We start from the raw sequence: 26,596 nt of genomic DNA, 5'->3' as shown, positions 1-26,596 counted from the left end.
CAAAGGAGAGTACAGGTATTCAGTGGGTAGCTGATCAATATCTGAAGAAACAATGTCTGAAACAGACTTTGATGAGCTTACATCTTCCATGTTTGTGTAAAAAAGTCTAATTCCTCAACTGATTCTCTGAAAATATTCTTAGAAGGTAAACATCCTGACTCTCTATGTAATAGAAGGTACTGATATTCTGTCTTTACATTTAATTGGTAGTTTTGTTAACTACAGAATTCTAAGTTCAAAATTGTTTTCACTTTAAACTGGGAGACGTTGCTCTGTTGTCTTCTAGAACTCTGTTCACCTCCTGAGAGGTATGTTACAAGTCAGGTTCTTGCTGTAGGATTTTTTTTTACTTCTTTTCTTACTGGAAAAAAATTGCCTCAAAACCAGTTCTTCCTCAAACTATTTTAAGTGTATTCAGTTCTCTAACCCAAGAAATATCAGCCATCACCTTGGAACAGACCCATTAAATCTATCAAGTGAATTTTTGCAATAGCCTCCTAACTGCTCTCTATTTCTACTCTTGGACCCAACTTTCCAAAATATATTTGCCACAGAGCAGCCAGTGTTATATTTTTAAAATATAAATCAGTTAATATCATCCTTTTAATTAGAATAATTCAGTGGCTTCCTTTATCAGTTTGCTTTTGCTGTATAACAAATCACCCCAAAACTTAGGGGCCTGAAATAACAAATACTTGGATTTCTCTTGCACTTTCATGTGTCAGTGCAGTGTTTCTGGCCAGGCTGCACTTGTTTGAATCTGGATGGTCAAAAGTGATCTCTTTCAAATGTCTGGCAATTGGTAAACTAGTTGGTCTAGCGTGGAAGGGGTGGCACCTAAGTTGAAGTAGCTCATCTTTGCTCTGTGTGGTATTGCATCTTCTAGTGGACTTCAAAGGAGAGTCTCAAGATTCCTGACATCTGAAGAGAACAAATATCAATATATAAATGCTCTTCAGTTTTCTGCTTGCATCACACTTACTATGTCCAAGCACCCAAAGCAAAACACCTGGCCAGAGTTTCACTATACACATTCATTGTGGTCCATGTGGAACTAAGAAATCATGAGGAAAAATGTCTATTCAGGTCTTTTGCCCATTTTTCCACTAGGTTATTGTTTTTTTTGCTATAGAGTTGTATCAGTTGCTTGTATATTTTAGAGATGAAGCCCTTATCAGTTGCATCATTTGAAACTATTTTCTCCCATTCTGTAAGTTGTCTTTTTGTTTTCTTTTTGATTTCCTTTGCTGTGCAAAAGCTTTTCAGTTTGATGAGGTCCCATTGGTTTATTTTTGCTTTTATTTCTGTTGCTTTGGGAGACTGACCTGAGAAAACATTTGTAAGGTTGATGTCAGAGAATGTTTTGCCTATGGTACCACTCATATCTGGTATCTAATATACAGCACAAATGAACCTTTCCAGAGAAAGGAAAATCATGGACTTGGAGAAAAGACTTGTGGTTGCCCAGAGGGAGGGAAAGGGAGTGGGATGGATTGGGAGCTTGAGGTTAATGGATTCGAACTATTGCTTTTGAAATGGATTAACAATGAGATCCTGCTGTGTAGCACTGAGAACTATGTCTAGATACTTACAACGGAGCATAACAATGGGAGAAAAAAAGTATGTACACCTGTATGAGTAACTGTGTCCCCAAGATGTACAGTGGAAAATAAAAAAATTGTGTTGGGGAAATAACAATTTAAAAAAAAGAAATAGGAACACACAGAAAAAATAAAATAAAATCATGAGGAAGTCAAATGCAGTAAAACATCATGCTATCAGTGGACGGATACTTCCTTTGCTAGGAGTTTTTCCAGACAATGCTAATCTTCATTATTCAATAACCCATCACTGCATGTCTATGAAGTACCAAAGACTGAAGATACATGTATGACTAAGACATAGTCTCTGGTTTTAGGAGGTCCCTCAGGTGAGGAAGCCACAAACACAAGCAACCTGGAATTAAGGTAATTAAAGGAATCTATCTGAATTGAGAAAGACAAATGAGCAAACTGAAAGAGCTCACTATGTCACATTTGGTGAAAATTGGCAAACCCACACTTAGATAAACTTTGGAAAATTTTTTACATTTTAAATATAAAGGGAAAAAACCTTTTAAGTATAACGAAAATTAACAAATGGAATGATCAAAGGAAAAAGATATAAGATTGACCTAAAATTTCTCTAAAATGTTGTATGCAAGAATTCATAGGGGCAGTATGTATAGTTTTGCAAAGTTGTGACCTAAGAATTTTTCCCCAAATTTTCTACCTTTAAAGAGAACAGTCCTCAGAATTAAAGGGCCTTCCGGTTAAAAAAAAAAAAATTACTTGAGTATGCATGCTACTTAATGGAGAAATGAAGTCATATTAGGAGTTTTAGAATGGAGAATTCAAGTTATAAAAAGATTTGAAGGTCATACCTTCTGTTTAGCCTACAAACTCCAGATCCATTTAAATTATATCGATATATGGTCAGGTGGATATTATAGCTGGGGCAAGGATGTAGCCTGTTTTCTGCTATTGTTTATTTTTACTTTTGCTCTTTTCAGAAGAAGAAGAAAAATTTTCATTAGTCATATTCTTCCTTCCACACTTTAGAAGGCGTAACTTATTTATTTATTTACTTATTTTAGGACTGCTCTTGCAACACATGGAAGTTCCCAGGCTAGGGTTTGAATCAGAGCTGTGGCAGCCAGCCTACACCACAGACACAGAAATGCCAGATCTGAGCTGCATCTGAGACCTACACCACAGCTCATAGCAACATCGGATCCTTAACCCACTGAGTGGGGCCAGGGATCGAACCCGCATGCTCATGGATGCAGGTTGGGTTTGTTACCATTGATCCACAAAGGGAACTCCCTAGAGGGCATATCTTAACATCTTTGATATATGCTTCAATAGCTGTACAGTCCATCCCAAATGGTTTAAGTATTTGCATGGGTTAGACAGTGCTAGGATGATTAATGAACTTTTTTTCCTGCTGTACCAAAGCAGAATTGTGCTCATTTATTCATTCATCCATTCATTCATATGTCAGTTTACTCAACAAATAGTTATTTAGTGCCTCTGTTTGCTTGTCACTGTATTAGTTGCTGAGGGTGAAATGGTGAAAATAGCAGATAATTCCTTACTTTATAGCATGTATCAATATGAGTAATATAAGAAAAATATCTTAAAGTCCATTTTTAGTGCTAACGATTTTAATCAACTATACAGTTTACATTTTTAAAACATATGTTGAAGATCTTGAGCAATTAGAGATTTGGATTGAGAAATATTTTCTGTCACCAAAACTCTCGTCATAATATTTCTGCCTAAGACCTATTCCTTTCTGGGTTATCTTCTCTTTTTTTAACTGTAAGATATTCGTAACAATATTTACCATCTTACCATTTGTAAATGTATTAGTCTGCAGCAGTAACTTCATTTACGCTGCTGTGCAAACATCATCATTATCCATCCACAGTACTCTTAATCTTCCCCAACTGAAATTCTGTACCCATTAACCATTAACACCCAATTCTCCCTTGCCCCGCTCTTGACAACCACTATTTACTTCCTGTTTCTATGAATTTGACTTTAGGTACCTCATCTATGTGGAATACATTTGTCTTTTATGACTGGTTTATTTCACTTAGCATAGTATCTTCAAAGTCCATCTTTGTAGTGTGTATCAGAATTCCCTCCTTTTTAAGGCTAAATAATATTCCATTGTACATATATACTATGTTTTGGTTATCCATTCACCCGTGGTTACCTCTTTTTTGCAATAATTTGCTAGAAGTAGGAAAGGAAAGCCAATATATTCCATTACACTGATTTCTGGCAACCACTTCACTTTAAGCTACAGCCTCAATAACACATAGTCTGTTCTTCCAAGTCACCACAAACAACAGTTTTACCATGTGTTTTGTCACTGCATATGTCTTATTTTCCAGCCTTGAATATCAGTTTCCCCACTGACCTCTCCATCAATGTTCATGTTTTAAATGTTTGTTATGATAGCGTCCTACTTCATGAAACTACTTATTTTATTTCTCACAGTAATTCCAGGAGTTATAATAGATAAATCCTGAAATATCACCGCCAGTATTAATTTGGTTTCTTCCAAAGTCAGAAGTCCTCAAGGACCTAAGTGTTGGTAATTTATTTGGAAGGTGATCTCAGGAGGCAAGAATGAAGGAATAAGGAAAGTGAGACAGGGAAGAAGAAAATCACATATGAAATGTGTTATTAAGGCCACTTCTGTGGGCTCCTTTCTGCAGCAATTGTATACAGAATTCCCCCTAGAACTATCTTCCTAAGGGTGGAGATTGGAGCAATTATTGACCCACTTCATTAGATGAGAGTTCCTCCTGGGGATATTAACATTCTTACTTATCCATGATGTATTTACTTGTGTGCAGGCCAGCAGATTCCTGAAGGGACAGAGAAGACCCAGGACAAAATAGAGAAAAATGCTCAGGGTCCATTTGAGGTGGGAAATGGTCAACACAAATTCTATCCAAGTTTTTGTAGAAATCTTCACTTCAGTGGCAGCTGAAATTAAGATGGGCTAAGAATATGCAAGAATGTGACATGTAGTGCCAGAAGTGTCCACTGCAATGGCACAACAACATACAAGGCTTACTAATGACACAGCCAAACACATATATCTCCAGTAGCCCTCCTCCAAACAGCAAGACCCAGGCATCTTCCATATTGTAGCTCTGCCATCTTCAACATATGATTGCCAAAGTCACCATGGTTGTTGCTGGGTTTTTTGGTTTGGTTTTGTTTTTTTGGCCGCATCTGCAACGTATGGAAGTTCCCAGGCTAGGGGTCAAATCAGAGCTACAGCGGCAGGCCTACGCCATAGCCACAGAAATGCTGAACCTGAGCCACATCTGTGACCTATGCTGCAGCTTGTGGCAATGCTGGATTTTTAACCCACTGAGCAAGGCTAGGGATCAAACCCAAACCCACATCCTCATGGATACCGTGTTGGGTTCTTAACCCACTGAGCCACAGTGGGAACTCTGACCATGATTTTTTTTTTATTTATCTAGCCAGGACAAGGAGGAAAAGAAGCATGGGGAATTGCCCATGGGAACTTTTCATGGTCTAGATCTGGAACGGGCAGCTATCACATCCATCTATAACCTGTTGACTAGAAGTCGGTCTCATGGCTGCAGTTAATTGCATGGGAGGCTGGGAAATATCTTTTTTGTGTTCCAGAGGGAAGAGGAAATGGGGTGAACATATAGAAGCCTCTATAATAGAAGTTAAAGATATATATATATATATATTCCATTGTAATATATATTAAAGATTTTAAACTAATTATACTCTTTGACCTAGAAATTATACTTCTACAAGTCCTTCTCTGGGGGATATTCTTCATTAGATCCTCCGGATCCATTCTCCATCCTTCTTCCTTTCCACATCATGGGCTCCCTAGTATTGTGCTTGGATTCAACCAATGAAAAGCACCATCAGAGAATGAGAAAAGAGAAAAGCCTGAGCATATTGTTCCCTTGTGTGGCCACATGTTGGGTGTAGCTGAATTCTTCTAGTACAGGTTACGGTTCATCTTGGGAAGCCAGCTCCTGCAGTTCCAGCCTCCACCACAGCTTTGACTCCACTTCTGCATCTTAGTTCCAATCACTGCTCCCTCTCTTTGCCCCTTTGAACCTGAGATCTTTCCAGTTCTCCCTCCTCCGTCCTCGAATACTTTTCATCATGATGAATTACTGAGTCGAAGGTGGGGGTGATATATCAAAAAGAGTGGAGCAAATAGCTTGATTTACATTGAAAGAAAAGAGGAAAGAAAAATATACTGTGGAGGGGAATATATGGGACCAGAAAAGGGGGACAGAAGACATAAGGAGTTAAATGGGCAAAGAAGACCTTTGCCGTGTTTCTTGTTGTAAACACTCCTCCAAGGAAACCTACCATAAATATCTTCATTATTTATAATACTCACTGAAAGCCCTGAGATAAGACCCCTTTTCTTTCCCATTTATTGCTTCCTCATTATATGCCTCTATGCGAAGTGAGTTCCCTATCTTATTTCGCTTCGTGTGTTTGAGGCATCTCTCTATTCAGGATGAGGAAACTGAAGCACAAAAAGGTTAGCTGTTTTTATAATGCCACCCCTATGTGTTCAGGGATTTCTGTTCCTGTGATAATAATATTTTCTAGAAAGTGGGTTCTAAGAATTATAAAAATCTTAAAACTGTGTGCGTTTTTAAATTGTGTTTTATTTTCTGCTTGTAAAACTAAACTATTGAAGAATCTAAAAAAACTGTGTTGAGGGAGGAAAAGACAGAGGGAATAAAAAATGGAAAGGGAATACAGTCAATAGTCATAGCATTCACAGATTTCATTTAACAAATATTTATTGAACTGAGAAAATAGCAGGGAGCAAAATAACACTCTAGTGGGAGAGAGATGCACAATCAAATGGAAAATAACAGGAAACGACATGACAGAATGCTAGCAGGAGGAGTAAAACCTTGGAGGAGCAGGGGAAGGGGGCCATTTTAGATGGGCTATCCAGGGAAATGTCTCTGTGGAGTAAGTTGAACAGAGACCTAAGGAGGCCACATTCAAGAGATGAATGTGATGGAGGAATAGGCCACCAGACCATGGGAGGAAAAACATTGCAGCAAAGGAAACAGGAAGCACATGACCCTGGAGCAAGAGCGTTTGAGACGTGGCAAATGGAAAGATTTCCTTCTTTCTTAAAGGTTAATTTATACATATATTTTTCAAGAGTATCAAATGATTTTATTATAAAACTTAAGCCACTTACTGATATTCACTTAAATATTCTCTTTTCTCTAAAAAGCACAAACAAGAAAATAAAATGAATACACCCAATATACATCACATTTTGTTTGTTCATTTATCTGTTGATGGACACCTAGGTTGTCTCCATATCTTGGCTACTGTGAACAATGCTGCAATAAACAAGAAAGTACAAATATCTCCTTGAGATAGTGATTTTATTTCCTTGGAAAACATATACCTGGAAGTGGGATTGCTAGATCCAAAGGTAGTTCTAGTTTTCATTTTTTGAGAAACTTCCATAATGTTTTCCACAATGGCAGCACCAATTTACATTCCTACCAACAGTGCACAAGGATTCTTTTTTCTCCACATCCTCACCAACAATTAAAATCTTTGGAAATTTTTATAATATCCATCCTGATAAGTGTGAGGTGATATTTCATTACAGTTTTGTTTTATGTTTCTCTGAAAATTAGTGATGTTGAGCATCTTTTAATGCACTGCTAGGCATTTGTATGACCTCTTTGGAAAAATGTCCATTCAAATCTTTTGCTCATTTTTTAATCTGGTTATTTCGTTTTGTTTTCTTTTGCTTGCTCATGAGTAGTATGGAGTCCTTATGTATTTGGGATATCAATCCCTTATCAGATATTTGCAACAACACAAATGAAACTGGAGGACATTATTTTTAAAAATTTTATTGGAGTGTAGTTGATTTACAATATTATGTTGTTTTAGGTGCACAGTAAAGTGATTAAGTTATACATATACCTCTCTCTTTCTTTTTCAGATACTTTTCTCATAGATGTTAATACAGAATATTGAGTAGAATTTCCTGTGTGTTAGACAGTAGGTCCTTGTTGGTTATCTATTTTACATATAGGAGAGTATATTTATGTTAATCCCAAACTCCTAATTTGTCTCTCCTCCCACATTTTCCCTTTAGTAACCATAAGTTTGTTTTCAAAATCTATGAGTCTGTTTCTATTTTGTAAATAAGTCCATCTGTATCATTTGTGTTAGATTCTGCATATAAGTGACATCATATTTATCTTTCTCTCTCTGATAATCTGTAGGTCCATCCATGTTGCTGCAATTGGCATTATTTCATTCTTTTTATGGCTGAGTAATATTCCACTGTATATACATACTACATCTTCTTTATTCATTCCTTGGTCAGTGGACATTTAGGTTGTTCCCTGTCTTGGCTCCTGCAAATAGTGCTGCAGTGAACATTGGGGTGCATGCATGTTTTTGAATTATAGTTTTCTCTGAATATATGCCCATGAATAGGATTGGTGTATCATATGGTAGTTCTATTTTTAGTTTTTTAAATGAAACTCCTCCAAACTGTTCTTCATAGTGGTTACACCAATATACATTTCCACCAAAAGTGTAGATGATTCCCTTTTGTCCACACCCTTTCCAGAATTTATTTGTAGACTTTTTGATAAATGCCCATTCTGACCACTGTGGAGTGATATCTCATGGCACTTTTGATTTGAATTTCTCTAAAAATTTATGATGTTGGGTATCTTTTCATGTATTTTTTGGCCATCTGTATGTCTTCTTTGGAGAAATGTCTGTCTAGATCTTCTGCTAATTTTTTCATTGAGTTGTTTGTGTTTTTTTGGTATAAAGGTACATGAGCTGTTTGTATATTTTGGAGTGTAATCCCTTGCTGGTTGCTTTGCAAATATTTTTCTCTCATACTTAGGGTTGTCTTTTCATTTTGTTTATGGTTTCCTTGGCTGTACAAATGTTTTAAATTTAATTGGGCCTAATTTGTTTATTTTTTTATTTTAATTACTCTAGGAGGTGGATCCAAAGAGATATTGCTACAATTTATGTCAAAGAGTGTTCTGCCTATGTTTTCCTCTAAGAGTTTTATACTATCTGGCCTTCCATTTGTGTTTTTAATCCATTTTGAGTGTTTTTTAAATGTATGGAATGAGAGAATTTCTAATTTCATTCTTTTACATGTAGCTATCCAGTTTTCCCACTTATTGAATAGACTGTCTTTTCTCCATTGTGTATTCTTGCCTCCTTTGTCACAGATTAATTGACTATAGATGTGTGGATTTATTTACAGGCTTTCTATCCTGTTCTACTTATCTATCTTTCTGTTTTTGTGCAAGTACCTGACTGTTTTGATGATTGTAGCTTTTTAGTGTAGTATAAAGTCAAGGAACCTAATTCTTCTGGCTCTGTTTTTCTTTTTCAAACCTGGAGGACATTTTGCTAAGTGAAGTAAGCACATATCACATGATTTCATTTATATGTGAAACCTAAAACAAACTCATAGCAACAGAGAGTAGAATGGTAGTTATCAGATGCTGGGATAGTGGGGGTAAAGGAGAGATTTTGACCAAAGGGTATAAACTTTTAGCTACAGGATGAATAAGATTTGGATACCTTAGTGTAGGGCATGGTGAATATATATAATAATGTATTATATGTTTGAAATTTTCTAAGAGAGTAGATCTCCATGTTTTCAACACACACACACAAAACGGTAACTCTGTGAGGTGATATATATGTTAATTAGTCTGATTTGGTAAACATTTTACAATGTTTACATATTTCAAAGAGTCACATTGTGTACCTTAAATATACACAATTTCTAATCATCAAAAAAGGTAAGCAAAACAAAACAAGAGCATGCAAGACAGACTTTATAACTATCAAGAGGCCAGGATTGCTGGACCTCAGTGAGTGAAGGAAAGAGCAGCATAATGTGCAGAAGGACAGCAAGGAATAATGTTGGTCTTAGAGGCCATTGTAGGAACTTTGGATTATGTTCCAGTGGAGTGGAATGCCATTGGATGGTTTTGGACAGAAGGATTGATTGTTATGATGCACATTTTAAATAGCTCACTCTGGCTACTCTGTGAAAATATTGATAACCTCTTGGTTACAACTTGGGTATTTTTCTGTTTTCTTTGTTTTTCTGTTTTAATAATTATCATATTTTATTTTTACAAGCCAAAAATAAAGCATGTTTTATAAGGATACATAGGCAATTATGTGTCGATGCATAATAAATTACAAGACTTAGCAAATGAAAACCACAAATGTTTATTATCTTACAGTTTCTGTGAATCAAGAATCCCAGAACAATTCAGGTGAATGCCTCTGGTCCATGTCTATGGCTCATGGCATCAACAAGGTGCAGTCTCATGGACTGCCAGGACTGCAGTCATCTTCAGCTTACCTGGTGGGAGATCTGCTTCCAATCTCTCTCACATGGCTCTTTCCAAGCCTCACAACCTCTCTGATTATTGATCAGATAAATAACAGTTCCTCACCAAAAGGGCCACTTTCTTTCCCCAGAATGAAAATATTCAGGAGGGAAAGAGAATGAGAAAGAGTCCTACAGGCAGAAGCCACAGTCTTTTTAAAACCCAATCTCATAACTTATACCCCATCACTTCTGCCGTGTTGTAGTCATTATGAATCAGTAGATCCAGCCCACATTCAGGGGGAGGAGTTATCCAAGGGCATTAATACTGGGAGGTGGGGAATATGGAGTCCATTGTGGAGGTACTGCCGCAATAGCCATCTCCTCCAAACTCATTTTACAGAAGCAAAAACCCATCTGTACTCTACCGCTCACTTTGAGGCCACCACAGGGTGGTTATATTGATGCTGCTAAAAGGGCTTTGAAAACTGCCCAGCACAAGAAAATAGAAGGGCTTATTTTGCTTTGCTCGTTGGTATCCTTTCCAGATTTGGCCTGTATTCTTCTTCATCCCTTGTATTAATGATTTTTCTTTCATCACGGGTAGTGCACTCTCTTTCTGGAGTGAAAATCTTCCAGTTTGAAAAGAGAAATGACATCAGGGAGGATTAAAGCAGAAAGGAACCAGGTTTAGCATGGGCTTTCTATTTAACTGTCTACCTCCCATTAACAAAGGTTCTGACAACCCAGTTCCCAAAGACCTGAGCACAGCACAGAGAGGAGGCCAGCAGGAAGGATGGGCCAAAGAGGAGCAGGATGGTAAATCTCTTTGCCTTTGATGTTTGTCTTATCTTATTCCATAGTATCCAAATTTGATTGTAAACTTTTTGAAGGCAAAGACTTGAAAAATCTCTAAATTCTCTATTCAAGCTTCAGCATTAAATAATTCCCTAAGGAAAATCCACCTCTACTGAAGGCAACTCAGTTTAAAAAAAAAAATCCAGATTGTAAGGAGACCAAATCAACCTTAAAATTCAGCCTTGTCTAAATTGTGTCATGCTATTCTATGGAAAAATTTCCTTGGAACACAGCTTCTGTTTCAAGATACAAAGATCCAACTCTGGGCAGTTTTCTAGCATCTTCATGCTGGCTTTTTCACCTCTGGCATCCCCTTCCCTTCCTGGGCTCTCCTCCTACTTCAAGTGACTTCTCCTTCAATGTAAGCATCCTCTCCAAGCACTACTACTTTACTCTTAAAATACTCTTTCTATTTATACTCTTATATGTCTCATCAGATTTCTCTGAGACAGATACTCATTCATACTCGAGTACTAATTTAGTCTAGTATTTACACAGACCCCATCTTTCCTGTCATCTAATTACAATACTGAAGGCACTGTTACCAGTTAGAGGAATTCTCAGACAGCCAGCAGGTGGCCATAGGGAGTGTGAAAAAAGGGAGCCCCTGCCCCCTCAAAGCACAGGAGATCTACTTGTTTGAGCCTAAAATTACGCAAGATTCAGTCACTTTAGGGTGAATGGATTAGGAGGGAGGTGTCAGAATGGATTGCCCATTATCCAAATCTCTTGTGAATACATTAGCATTAATTAATACATACATGAATATGCTTTACATTAATTTGTCTTTTCGAAATATATGTGGGCTGACCATCTGCCTGAGGGCATGCAGGAAGCGTTCCCAGATTTCTCTCAGTAGCCACAAACTGGAGAGTTCACCCCTCTGTTCTCTGTCTGTGTTTGGACAAGAGTTGTTTCAGCTCTTCAAACAACTAGGTGAAGATTATTTATAGGGAAGAAGTCTAAGAAAGGAAAACAATGGTGTCAGCTGCTGTTCTGATAAAAATAAGAGGTGAATACTTGGATGCTGAATGTTTGGTGGCTCCTCCAGACTGGGCAGGTACAGCTATGACCTTTATTGATAAAGCTAGAGGGAAAGGAAGCTCCAGCTTATGGAATGATTGATTATGCAGCCTCAGATGTGTGACACACATTATCTCATTAAGTCCTCCACACCAGCCCTGAATTAGACCAACTCTACAGAGGGAAAAAGCAAGGCCCAGAGAGTTTAGTATGTCCAAAATCATAGAACCAGGCTTAGTGTCCAGATATGTCTCACTTGGGCACTCCTCTCAGAGAATGTGGATCAGCTCTGACACAAGAAGACTCTGACGGTGAAAAGAAGTCATTTCCTGGAGTGAGAGAGGGAGGCAAAAATAGACAGAGGCTGGGGAGGAGAAAGAAAAGAGGGGACCAGAAGGAGGAGGCTACTGGAAAAGCAGGAGAAGACAGGAAACAAAGAATACAAGGTGAAAGGAAATGAGCTTTAGGAAAGCAGGAGGGAAAAGAAGTCAACACAGAGTGGGGTGCTTTTCAAGACAGAAACAATTAAAATTTATAATATTCCTTAAGAATCCTATTGCTGGACAACAGAAAATTCAATTGCTATTTTTTTTAACTGTCAAAAGAAATAATGACTACAGATGGGAAAAGAAGAAAACGTTTGTTTCATGTCTTCTATCCTGTACTCTGCTAACCCATGGATATGGGAGAAGTTAGAAAAAGACATCCTCTCTTGCTGGAGGTAGCTCCATAGGCACAGGGCTTGGTGGATTGACTCCATCTTCAGTGCCTTCTTGTTCCCTCCCTTGGGGAGCAACCTGAAGAAATGCACAGGATGGCTGTACCTGCCGTGTGTGAGGGCCTATTTTCCAGAAGTTCCTAGCAAATGTATCCTCAGTTCTAATTTGTCCATATTGGATCACATGTTCATTCTTAAACCTATCATTTTGAACAGGGCATAGGATTATGCTGGTAACATAAGCTTGATCAACATACCTAACCTCTAGAACCTGATGGAGTGTCAGCTTCTGCAAAAAGGATGACGGCTAAGGAATTAGATACCATTATGAAAATCAAAGTCATTACCAAAAGAAGAAATTGGTAGTTGGGACATCCACCTCCATATGTCCACCACAGCAAGTATGGTAGATTGTATGTTATTACTTAATTTTTTCACCTCTTCCTATCTCCATGGGAGGAGCCCACTCTCTGATCCCCATTAAGCCTGGGCTTAGGCATGTGATGTAACCCTCCTTGCCCCTAAGTTGGAGTTTTGTCACATGACTGGCTTTGGCCAATGGAATGTTAGCAGATATGGCCTAAGCACAGCAGGATCTTTCCTCTTGCATTCTGCCATCACCCCATAAACATAAACCTGGTAGAGATGGTCCACTGGTCCAAGAGGGTGATAGACCTGTGGAACAGACCTGGAGCTAATCTACAGCTTGGGGGCTAGCCCATGGAGAAGGCCAGGCCTAGGTCAGCCAACTCCCAGCTGACCTGGATCTATGAACAAAAAAGAATCCTTGTGTTCAGCTGCTGAATCTCAAAGGGTTTTAGTACACGTCGTCATTGTGGCAAGAGGCAACCTGGAGAGCAACTGAGTCAAATCTGGCAAGGCTTCTTTCCTTACATGACAGCACAGAACGTGGCGCCATCCATGTTTTCTCTTCCGGGCTGCCAGTGAGCCTGGGTCTTAGCTGAAAATGAAGACTGCGGCTTTATTCTCCATTTTCAATCTCACAAAAACATCTGAGAGAGTCGGCGGCTGCTTTTGAAGGTCCTTCTAGAGGGCTCGCTAGCTATCACACTGTGTTAGCTGGTCAGCTTCCTAAGGCAGAACCACACAGCCGCCATCTCTTCCAAACCCTGCCAAGCGAAGCCCTGCAATATTGAGATGGCTGCACCTCAAACTGTCATGTGATTTCTGTATCAGAGGAATTTCAGAAACAGATGGTGAGCACAGACGACAGTGACGGTTGTACTCTGCTTACGGGGCAAAGGGGAATGAGTGAGCAAGGGGGTGAGAATCCAGCACATTCCACAGGAGTGCTGGGAGAAAAGAGAATTTCTGAGAGTGTGCCTTCTGTCTGCAAAGGCAGCCACAGGTTGAAGTTGGGAAAGAAAAGCACCTCACAAGCAGTGGCAGGGGGATGAGCCTGGTGAAAAGAGATGTTTTGTTTCTAAAGTAGGAGGATGCTATGGGTAAGCAAGTTGTTTAAAAATCACACTAGAAAAATAGGGAGCAAATTTAATCAATTCGCCTGAACCTGACCTTTAGGCTGGTGGATTTGTTGCTTGAGGACAAAGACAGCCTCAGAAGAGTCAAAGACAGAGCAAATGTACAGGAACCAGATTCAGATAAACAACTCTGTCCACCCCACGTCCAGCATGCCACCAGTGCCCTGCTCCCCACAAATTCGCTTGCATTTTAAAAGGTGGACGGCAGTTTCTGTGGATGTCTCAGACGGCTGATCTCCTAATTCTATCATGAAATGTATTTCCCCTGGAGCTGGCATTTATCGCTGAATCCTGGCACAGCTCCTGAAATGTTGCATCTGCACCACTAAACTGAGGTTACTTGTAGTTCATTAATATGCAAGAGGGGCTGTGAAACCATCCCTGTTTCTGACAGGAGTTCTTACATGCCTTTCTGGAATGCTTCATTTCTGAAGTGGTCTGGCACTGAGACTTTCCTTGTCTTCTTTTAATCAGCTTCATCTTGTCACGACATAAAGAGTTAAAAAGAAAAAAAGCTTTCTGAAAATCTCTAGGAAGATGCCGGGCATCTTTCTCTTTTCTTTCCTTTCTCATTTTTTTTGTCATCCACCACCCCCCCTTCATGAACACATCAAAGTAAGAAGTGACATGCAGTGCCCTGGAGCTCTTAGCAACATGCTTTTAGGTTTGGAAAATTTCATTTTCTACCTTATGATGATTACATGAGGAAAGATGAAATGCTTGCTTTGAGGTTTATTTGAGAAAGAGATGTAATAAATGTTGTGGCTTCCCACTGAATGGAACAAATTCATTCTGGTCATGTGGGGGGTATTAAAAATTACACATGTGTGTGCATGTACACAGTCTGTGTGACTTCAGTGGCATCTGTGGTCCTAGATGCTGAGAAAGGAGACCTTGGATGGCTTCTTTCAGAAAATGCTGAATAAAGTTTTTCATTTTATCCAGCTCTGAATGCATTTGATTCCAAATGAAAATGAGTTCCCACCCTGTTTGAGCTATAGCAATTCCCTTTAAACCAGTCCCCTACCACCACCACCACCACCACCACCACGAACTCACACACACACACAAGACCATAATGTACACACAGATTAGCACAGTTTATAGATTCTCTTTAGCTGAAACCCGCAAGTATGCCAGCCTGTTGAAGAATTAATCCAATGTCCCTTTTCCAGAAAGTTCATTTTGCCAAACAGAGTAAGTAGAGGATATTCGTGGTCTTTTCTGCCTACCCCGATTTTTTTTTTTTTTGTCAGTGTTTTTGCTTTTGCCTGAGGAACTTCTCTATTAGCTGGGAGCTGAATAGAAAATGATAAGCTCATCTTGTCCAGGAAGCAGAGCCAGCAAGACAGGGAAATATCCTCATGGTTTCAGCCTATGCTCCTAAGTAGGAAAGGATGCTAAAAGAAATCGAGTATTCACTGAGTAAACCATTTTCCCACACACAGAAACATGCAATCTCAAGCTCTATTCAAAGCTCTCACATCACACATGCCGCTCTTTGTTCAGCCCACAGCTGGACCACACAGGTTGTAAGATGCAGGATTTGCACAAGCTTTGCCCATCAGCTCTGGTGGGCCAACCTCCACATAGAGTCCATCATCAACCACCCTCAGGGTCAGTTCTTCAGCCTCTCTTGATCACGATTATCATTTGGGTTTGGAGCAGAACTATCTAATTTTTGCTGTGGCTGCAGAAAGAGGAGAGATCCTGATCCTTTTTCAAAAATAACCTAAACCCAAGCTATTCAATGACAAGCCATTTCTGTTTACTTTCCTTCTTAAGGAAACAAGAAATCACTTTGATTGCACACTTACTATGTGCTCTCAAATTGATTCCCTGTCTTTATTCTGATCAGCTCTCTCTATTTAAAGGGAGGTGACAAGTAAAAAAAGTAAATGTTTTTAAATATTTAATTCTTAAAAGTGTTCAGTTAATCTCCATACTCCTGTGAGATACACAGAATGGTTATACCTTCTTCACAAAGAAGGAAAATACTCTTCCTCCTCTGAGTCTATACAGTTACCCCAAGGGCACACATGGGTGGAGGGAGCTAAGGTTCAAATCCAGTGCCTCTGACTCCAGTGCCTCTGACTGCAGTGCCTGCGCTATCAACCACCTTGCTCTACTGCCTCCTGCTAGTGGGAGGTTCATGGGACCTAGCAGTCTTCTGTCCTTCTCTTGAGCACAGGTACTGCAATTTCTGTTTACATATTTACTTCCTCTGTAGGTTGTGAGCCCCTGGAGTTTTCTTAAGCAGTTGTTCTCCATTGTCAGAAGTGGTTAATACATGTTTGTTGAGTAAATTAAAAAGTAATAGACACAGAATACTGGGAAGTGTTGCCAAGGGGGAGGGGGAGGGAGTGGGATAGACTGGGAATCTGGAGTTAATAGATGAAAACTATTGGATTTGGAATGGATAAACAATGAGATCCTGCTGTATATCACTGGGAACTATATCTAGACAACTGTGATGGAGCATGACAGAGGATAACGTGAGAAAAAGAATGTATATATGTATATGTGACTTGGTCACTTTGCTGTACAGTAGAAAATTGACAGAACACTGTAAGCCAACTATAGTAGAAAAATAAAAATTATTTTAAAAAAAGAAAACTTACAGAAGGATGAGGAAAGAGTAAGATTCAGGACAGTAAAAGAATTAAACCCTGGTATGAAAACAAGAGGTGGAAAGACACAGGGGGCTAGACTCAGAGAAAGGAAAAGGATTTGAGGCTGATGGGTTGCCTTCCACCACCATTGTTGGAATATCGCTGTGAAGGGAGTGGGCAGGGAGAGTGAACACCCAGTTGGAATGTTTGTTGATCTCCCTGGTTAAGATGAAAGGGCCATGGAATCAGTTACAGTTCTGTGTTTATTTCTCACAGGCTGAGCAAGAAAGGAATAAATTGGAACAAGTTATTTACCTTCTTTGGGCTTCCATTTCTTAGTGGGTATAGTGAGACAACTGGACTAAACAGGTCCTGAACACAGTGGAAAAGCAGGGGCATATGACCATATTACCAAATGGTTGCAAGCATTCTCCAAACACGGTGATATGAATAACAGTTATGATTATCAATAGTAAAAGTAATGGATCATTTAGTGTTCTTTATGAACCAGACATTTCATAGGCACACTCCTGGCCATTTTTATGAAGGCTAAGACTGTGGGCCAAAAAATTACTTGATGTGCCTAAACTCAAGTAGCTGGTAAGGGTCAGTGCTGGGATTTGAATTGAGGTCAGTCTTTCTCTGAAGTCCCCAAGAAGGCATATCAGGGACCCCATGCCACAAGATTCTTCCTTAGAAAATGTCCCTCAGAGGAACCTGTCATCATTTTGACTCAAAAAAACAAACAAACCAAAAAAAACCCTGATGACTGCCCGCCTCCTGTGAGTGATCCTGGCCTGCCCAGTGCTGACAATTTCCAGAGAGAAGCTCCTGGGGTGACCCTTTGGATCTTTTAAAAAGCACTCAGGGATGCTCCCTCCATTGCCACTGCCTCCCCAGCAGCAGCCATGCCTGCTGGTGTTTTAGACAAGAAGCCAGAAGCAGACTGAGGCACACTGTTCCCTAGAAACCAACTCTTCCCTGCTCCTCTCCCTCCTAGATCTTGAAGCCAAATCTCCTAGTTAATTCAGGCGAAACATCACGTGACGCCACTGTCTCCAAGGCTGTCACTTGTCCATTCACTCACTACTTATTGGCAAAAAAAATTCTTCTGTCTGCATGCCATCAAGTCTTTTTTCCTCAGTGTCTACTGCATTCCAAATTTAAAACTTGCTTCCATTATTGTATCAAAAACATCGATAGAAATTCAATACACAACATACGAGCTTTTAAGTGAATCATCCTTTGGCTTTGCTCATTACATTCTAAACGTCTTTAAATAACCTCTTTAAAGACAACTAATGTTTGTAGTCCTTTCAAAATGGTTAAATCATCTGCATGTGTATGTATGTCCACACCTATGTATCTTCACACACACACACACAGAGTTTATCCTGTTTTTTGAGTGGTAGAACCTGGACTGATCACTTGCTCATTTGAGCTCAGATGAATTCCTTGCTCTTGTTCTGCCCTGCTGTGTTTTTAAGGGGGTGACAACATGTAACTATTTCTAAGTATTTATTTTTTTCTTTTTTTTATTTATTTTTTTTTATTTTCCCACTGTACAGCAAGGGGATCAAGTTATCCTTACATGTATACATTACAATTAACATTTTTTTCCCCACCCTTTGTTCTGTTGCAACATGAGTGTCTTTGTTTGTACCACACTGTCAAAGATGTTGAGCCTAGAACCAAAAAACAGAAACTGGAGAATCTAGTCTTGGGATGTGAGATTTTAAAAGAGCTTAACCCTATTAACCATATCTATAGCCAACCCTGTTAAATTTACCTCTAAAGAAAACATTATTTAAGTTTCTAGCTACTAGACAAGTTTGAGAAGGGAAAGTAATTTGCAGAACACAAGTGAGTCTTTAACACACGGGATCGTATCAGGCAAATAGAAGCCATGCAAGGTCATTCAGTAGAGGGAATATAATAGGATGAAACATATTTGAAAAGACAAAGGAGCAAAGAGTACAGCAACTGGACTTTGGGAACTGTAAGAAGCCACCCTCTTCCTGGGACTGAATGGACAAAGGCAGAAGTCCATCAGCAGACGCTGCTCTCAGGATGCTGGAACCAACAGGAAGGGGGTAGATTCCTGTTGGTGGTCAGCAGCCCCCTAATTCGGGTGTTGGTGCCAGGCTTGAATGGTAAAAAGCTCAGAAAAATCCAGTGAAGAATAGAACTTCAGAGATGATAAATAGAATTATTCCATATCATAGTCCTTTTTGGACAACTGATGTGTGGTGGTTTCTGGAGGTCTGGAAGGGACACAACAATGGCCAGAGATGCTGCCAGAAGCAGATAGAAGGGAGAAATTGCCTCCCATTTGTCCTTCTCTCATCCTCCAGTCACTAGCCCGAGCCTACTACAGAACAAATCTAAACAAACTCAAGGAAGCCCGAGGAATATATTTTGCAAGGATCAGCACTATGAAATATATAGCAGGGCTGGCATGTTGATGGGATGTAGCCAAGAGCAAATGGAAAATGACTAGCCCTGATTTCATCGTTCAAAAACTGATTAAGACCTTTCTTAATAATTGAGATCTATCTCTAGATGTAGATATCAGTGTATATATTGCAGAAGCTTACAGTCTATCTGTACTTAGGTTGCTGTCCACTTGACTTTCAATGTCTTCCCTCGGGAGGAAGCATACAGAACTCAGGACTCAGCAAGTGTGTGGCTGGCTTTGACTGAGGAAATAGGAGCAGAAGTAGCATGTGCTGAAGCCGAGCAGAAGCTACAAGAGCCATCCCGGGGCTCCACCATGTCTCCTTTTCCTCTGCCACAGATCTTCGATGGTCCAGATTAGATAACAGGACCATATCATTTATTATCCAGGTTGGGACACGGTATTTATGATACTTTTTTCAAATTCACAGTGGCACCCCGTTGTTTTCAATATATAGAGGGATTCCTCCAAAAAAAATGTCTGGAGTTTGAAGGAAAACATTGTGCATCTTCCTTAAAAACACAACAAAAGTATTGTTTGAAAATAAGTTTATCCTATATTTCCCAACATTTCAGACATTGTATAGTCAGAAGCTAGTAGAAGAAGAGTGTTCAAAAGTTTGTTAACTGCAAAATGGTTAAGGCCTCAAAACACAGACTCGCCAAGTTCACACAATGAGCACTAGCTTTGAGATGAGTAAACATTAATGGGACTCAGGATTTTCCTAGAAGTGATCTTTAAAAAAAAAAAAATTTAAAAGAACAGCTCTGGTCATGTCACTCCCTTGCTTATAAACCTCTCCTGGCTTCCTTCTGTATGCAAGCTTCCCAGAAGATGAAAACCAGACTCCTTGGCTTGGCATAAAACCTAACCCCAATTTATCTGCCCAGCTCTGTTCCTGTCCAATACGCCATATATTCCAGAAGCTTAACTTCTCTGTGTTATTAAGTTGTCGTTGTGAACTTTAAGCCTTTTATATCCTATTCCCTCTCTCTCCAGGGTTTCCTCTCCATCCGAACTCCTCCATCCCTCTTTTGGTAAAGTTCTATTCATCTTTCAAGTCCAGGCTCAAACGTCCCCTCTTCTGTGAAGGCTTCCTAAGTGGACACTCCCCGTGCTGTCACTGCAGCCCTAACCACATGCCAGTGTAATTACCTCCTCCACTGGACCGTGATCCCCACCCCCCAGGAATGTCCTCTTCATCTTTACATGGTGAGCATCTATTACAGAGTCCAGTATAGTCTAGGTCCTCTTTAAATATCTGTTGAATAAATACATGAATTAACAAATAAAGAACTTCCCTATTTACCTTCACATGCTCAGAAATCATGAGATTTCCTGGAATCTTTTGAGAATCCCAGGCACCCACTGTTCCAAATATTTACTTATGCTAATTACAGATACAATACTTTATGATATGACCTATAGTTGGGTTTGGTTTTTATCAGGTAGAGTAATTAGTCATGGAAATTTAGAGCTAGAAAGAATCAGAGATTAGCCAATCCCCTTCAGAGAAAGATGAGGTGTGTTGGGCAGAAAGAGGTTAAGTTAGAAAACTATGGAGTTAGAGGTCCCACAACAAACCCAGTATTCCTTTTATTCTACTACACTTGACTGTTTGGTGAAGGTTGATCATGTGAATAGTCAAAAAAGAGGAAATATAAGAGAAAATAATGGAAAATAATCATACTTAATCAAATAAATGCAAATCAATTTTCATTTTATAGTTACTAATTTTTTTAAACGATAGAATCCAAGGCTGCAATGAAATTATATTCCTATATGCTTCTATTGCAAATTGGAACAAACTTTTTGGAATATAATATGGAAATAAGGAAAACAAATCATAAAGTTCACACTTTTTTGCTTTGTTTTGTTTTGCCTTTGGGGCAGCACCCGCAGCATATGGAGGTTCCCAGGCTAGGGGTCTCATCAGAGCTACAGCTGCTGGCCGACACCACAGCCACAGCAATGCAGAATCCTAGCCAAGTCTGTGACCTACACCATAGCTCACGGCAATGCCGGATCTTCTTTAACCCACCTAGTGGGGCCAGGGATTGAACCCACAACTTCAGGATTCCTAGTTGGATTCATTTCTGCTGTGCCACAAAGGAACTCCGTGTTTGTGTGTGTGTGTGTGTGTGTGTGTGTGTGTGTGTGTCTTTTTAGGGCCACACCCATGGCATATGGAAGTTCCCAGCCTATGGGTTGAATTGGAGCTGTAGTAGCCGACCTACACCACAGCCGCAGCACGGCCAGATCCAAGCTGCATCTGCAACCTACACCACAGCTCACAGCAATGCTGGATCCAGGCCAGGGATCAAACCTGAGTTCTCGTGGATACCAGTCAGATTCATTTCCACTGACCCAAGATAAGAACTCCCACACTGTTTTGACGCTATCTAAAATACTAAGAATTTATTCTACAAAATATTTTAGCAATACTGAAAAACTATAAGTACTTAGTGCAGCACTGCCTGATGAAAACAATCATCTCTGTGTCCAATAGGATGGGATAACATATTAAAGCAATGGACAGAGTTCCCTGGTGGCCTAGGATCCCACATTGTCACTGCTGTGATGTGGGTTCAGTCCCTGGCTGAGGAACTTCTGCATGCTATGGGTACAGCCAAAAAAAAAAAAAAAAGCAATGGAAAAGTTTACTGTAATTAAACATCATAACTATAGGGAGTTCCCGTCGTGGCTCAGTGGTTAATGAATCTAACTAGGAACCATGAGGTTGCGAGTTCAATCCCTGCCCTTGCTCAGTGGGTTAACGATCCGGCGTTGCCGTGAGCTGTGGTGTAGGTTGCAGACGAGGCTCGGATCCCACGTTGCTGTGGCTATGGCCTAGGCTGGCAGCTACAGCTCCGATTCGACCTGGGAACCCCCATATGCCATGGGAAGCGGCCCAAGAAATGGCAAAAAGACAAAAAAAAAGACATCATAACTATAAATCTTAGAAATACATGTGGACAACATATAATACAAATTGGATATAGTAGAAATCAAAACAGTATGTGCATTAGAATAGCAACTTTATAAATGCATTCTTACAGGAAGGTATCGAAAGGCAATGTTTCTAAGAGTTGTGATAGAATAGAATTATGTTTTTTCTATTTTTATCAACATTTTTTAATGATGCTGTGACATATGTTTTTCTAATAAGGAACATGTGGAAAGTAAATACACTTGGCAGTGAGAATTGAAAGAATACAAAGGGACTTAAGGTGAATCGGATGTGTTTTTGCCCCAGGCATCGCTTACCAGCAGCGGTGGGAATGGAAAGTGAAGTTGAGAGGTGTGTCCTCTGCAGGAAATCTGTTCAATTTGCAGGAAACAGAGGATGAGGGGAAACTTACTGGAGAAATCTCACTCGATTTTGCTAAGGAGAGAGAAAATGATTTGAAGGATGCTGCCCTAGTGCCCAAGCAAGAGCACTGGTTTCTTAGACCTTCACTGTCTGCTCACTCAGTCAACTTGTTCTCAAGATGGCACTAAGTGCCAGGCGCTGATCTTTTAAAACTTTGAGTATGTATTTCAAAGGATCCCCATTATAGTTCGGCGATGTGCTGACCATAGCGTTTTCTGTATTTCATGAGAGCAGATCTGGGACACAAGGCCTGCTGTGAAATCCCTTTCTGTTGAGTCAAACTGTAGACCAGACTGATACACTGACAAGAAAGTGTTCTCATTACCCAAAGGCACTGGAAAGGGGCTCAAATCACTTGTCTGCCTGCAAAGGGCCAGTCACGCTCTTATTTGGCTCTTTACATATGTTAACTCACACTCCGTTATGACGTGAGATGGGTGTATAGCACAGCCCTTATTCAATTCCACAGCTCAAATAGCAAGGTCACAATGCATTCCTCAGTGAAGCCACATGAGGCCTCAGCACATCCCTGCATTCAAACTTTCCTGCAGTTTTTCTCAAAGGAAGAGCTAATGGCACACAGGGCAGAGCACCTCCCTGTGTGGGACTGTCCCACAGATTGCAAGATGTGCTGTATCCCTAGCCCTGCTGTATTCCTGGCCCTGGCCACTAAAGGCTAGGAGCATCACTGCTCATTATTGTGACAACTAAACATGTCCCCAAGCTTTCAAACTCTCTTTAGGGTGGGAGGAGGCCAGCTCCACTTGAGAAACATTAAGTGATTCATATTCATTCCACCAATATATGTTTATCAAGTGCCTTCTCCATGCCAGGCACTCTGCTGGCAGAGAGGCATTTAGTGGGGAAGAATGACATTTAAAGTGGTGCCATAAAATGCTACAAATGCGACAGCAGACCAATGCGCTGTGAGCACAGAGAGGAAAATGCATCTAACAGCCTAAAGCATCCAGGCCAAGCTTACTGACCTGTCACCATGAAGTGACTCCAAGGAGAGTTCCAGATTTGCTGTTCAAAGACCCCCATCCAGAAGCTCCATCCAAATCTTAATTATTGTTTCACTTCAGCCTCCTTGTTTATTTCTATGAAAAATTAACTTCTTCATATGATAAAGGGAAACCACACTAATGTCTGCCTACCTACCTTGCAGAGTGGATTCAGGAGAAAGTGCTGCGACGCACTGTGCACGTTTGTAATGTAGCAGGGATTCGAGTTTGAGCCTAATTTGTCTTCTCAGCTGGGAATCAGGCATGTCTGGAAATGTCCAATGACTTGGTGGGGCAGGCAGCCTACTGGCATCTATTTTTAAGAAGTTGGTTTCCCTGGATTTTCATCTGAGCCCTGTGGAGAGAGAGGTTGTTTACGGAGGTTGAAGAGACTGTTGTCATAAGGGGCTCTGTGAGATGCAAGGGCTCAAGTGATGTTCCTAGGGCACTCAGACAACAAAGCGAGACCCAGGGCTGGGGGCTAGGGGGTGTGTGGGAGTGGGGCAGGAAATCTTCTCTCCATCTTTTCCCCAAACACAGCATGTCCTTGCTCCATTCTACTGCTGCTGAGTTCCCCATTTCTGCCTTGCCCTTAGTTCTGATGCACCAGTAACAGTGAGGAGATGCCTACTTTTGCATGGTTTCATAGGCAGGAGACATCAACCAGGAGGCCCTGGAGCAAAAGATAACAAGGCAGGTGACAGGTAAACACAGGTGAAATAAGCCCCACATACCTCAAAATCCCTACTGTGATTTGACAACAGATGAGAGTATTAACCAATGAAATCTGACTTATTGCTATTCATGTGAATTCATTTGTACCCCCAGGCTTGGAAAACCTGGGTTACTGTTATTTGCTATAATAATACCATACATCTCCCTGACAATAGGAGAGACAATGTCTATCCAAAGGCCAGCTCCCAGCATGCACTGCCTGCCTCCCCAGGCCTGAGGGTGCCCATGATGGGAGGGTATTGAGCTGGAAGCCTGCTGCCATGGCAACCTGGGCTTGTCATTGCTCTTCCTCTCCGAGAAAGCAATTTCCCCAAAACCATCTCATTCTTAGTAAAAGCAAGATGACTATGGCGTGTTTGTGGGCAGTGATGGTGCCTGGAAATTTGTACTTGACTCTTACTTTCATAATGTTTTATGAACCTGGTGACTTCTGGACTGCTCATAATGCTAATGAGTGGGAGGGTGGAGTTTCACCTCCTGGGGCCTTCCTGGGTATTGTAAGAGCTATTACTGGGTAGATTGCTCTCAGGCTAATGAGGTGATTGAAGCATTTCCCCTTTTCCTACCGTGAACTTGCTTTTCCTCCAGTGGTGGTTCATATTTACCCAAAATGGCAACAAGAACGTCTTCCTGCCAAATGATCTTTTTACCTGTGGCCTGGCATTCTTCCCACGGAGTAGTGGGGTCTTTTTCTGCTCCCCTTGAGTCTGGGTGAAGCTTCATGACTGCCTTTAAAAGAGAGTATGGTTGAAGTGGAGCTATGTGACAGGTCTGAGTTTAGAGCATCAAAATGCCATGTGCTCTGCCCACCTCTCTTGGAGCACCACTCTTGGAACCCAACCCCTATGTTCTGAAGAAGCCCAAGCAGCCTGTGGAGAGAAACCAAGGATCCCAGGCCCTGGTCCTGCTGAGCTTCCAGACAATAATCAGCACTGATTCGCTAGACATGTGAGTGAGGAATCCTGAAATTGTATCCTGCAGATTTTGTTGTAACTGTTTCTTCATGTTGCTAATATACTGTTCGTAACCCCATTTGGGCTGTTCCTGGTCTGAGCTACTTTACTTTATTACTATAAAATAGGATTCTTTGCTTTCTAAATCCCACTGGTTTTTGCCTTAGAATTTGTCTCGTCACCAAAGATTCAGTTTTGGTTAATTCATTCTGGCCCTTCCTGTAGGGTAGTTGCAGAACTTGAGAAACACAAGACATCACTTCAATGCCCATATTCTGATCACCCTTTAAAAATGATTGAAGATGTAAAGAGTTGAGCTCTTCTCTAAAGGCACCACGCCCTAGGGCTAGAAAATGATGCCTTAAGTTGGCCTGATGTGTTACTTTGGGAGAGATAGAAGGGGGAATTTTTAATTTATCATCCACATCCCCCTTTCTTTTCACCTCATTTAATGTGATCCTCGGAAAGCTATGTCCTTGTCTTAGGCTCATTTAAAACAGACTCCTCTCATCACTTTCTCCAATTTTAAGTTTGTGAAGTAGGAAAGAAAAAAAAAGTAAGGTCTGGCTGTTAAGCTAATTTCACTTATTCTCACATCATTTCAAAACCACGTTATCCTTCCTGCTACATTTCTACCAGCCATTTTCTTCTGCAACCTGTGGGTTTCCTGCAGAGAGAGGACAATGGGCAAGTTAAGTGGGAGAGATGATTTGCAAGTCTTTTTTTTTCCTTTTGCTCTAATTTACAGGAAAATCCTCCTTGCATGGAAGAAAGGCTAAATAAAGCCCACATCACTGAGGGATCCATCATGATGATGGAAGAAAGTGAATAAACAGAATAATATTTTATATTAGTAATACCAAATGTATTTAATGATAATAGTTCACTTAGGCCTTGGATATTAGTAAAAATGCCCTTTTTTAACTGCAAGAATGTTTACCTTTATTTCAGACAGTATTTCTCTTCAATTCTTTTGTGTTAATGTGTATCTGTTTCAGCTAGGTTTTCTATTTGATGCAGGAGAAAATAGAAAAAAAAACAACACAGAAAACCAAATAAAACAGAAAATCAAAATAGAAGAGGTTTGAAACCACAAAGTCCCATTCTTTCATGTGAAAGACATCCTGAAATGAGCAGTCCAGGGCCGGTAGGGCAGCACTACAAAGACATCAGGACTTGAGACATATTCTCTCTGCTTTGTCATTTGTAGCACACAGTTTCCATCCTCAAGCTGGCTGCTGGAGTTCCGGCAGTGTGTCTGGGATCTCAGCAATCAGAAGACGAAAAGGGAAAGGAGAACCCATAGGGCACCCAACTGAGTTACCTCACTTCAACAGGCATTCCTAGAAATTCCATATAACATTTTGCTTATATCTCAATGGCCAGAATGTAATCAGATG

The sequence above is a fragment of the Phacochoerus africanus genome, chromosome 2 (genome assembly GCF_016906955.1).
Source record: "Phacochoerus africanus isolate WHEZ1 chromosome 2, ROS_Pafr_v1, whole genome shotgun sequence".
NCBI classification, from domain to species: Eukaryota; Metazoa; Chordata; class Mammalia; order Artiodactyla; family Suidae; genus Phacochoerus; species Phacochoerus africanus.
This window is presented reverse-complemented; position numbering follows the sequence as displayed.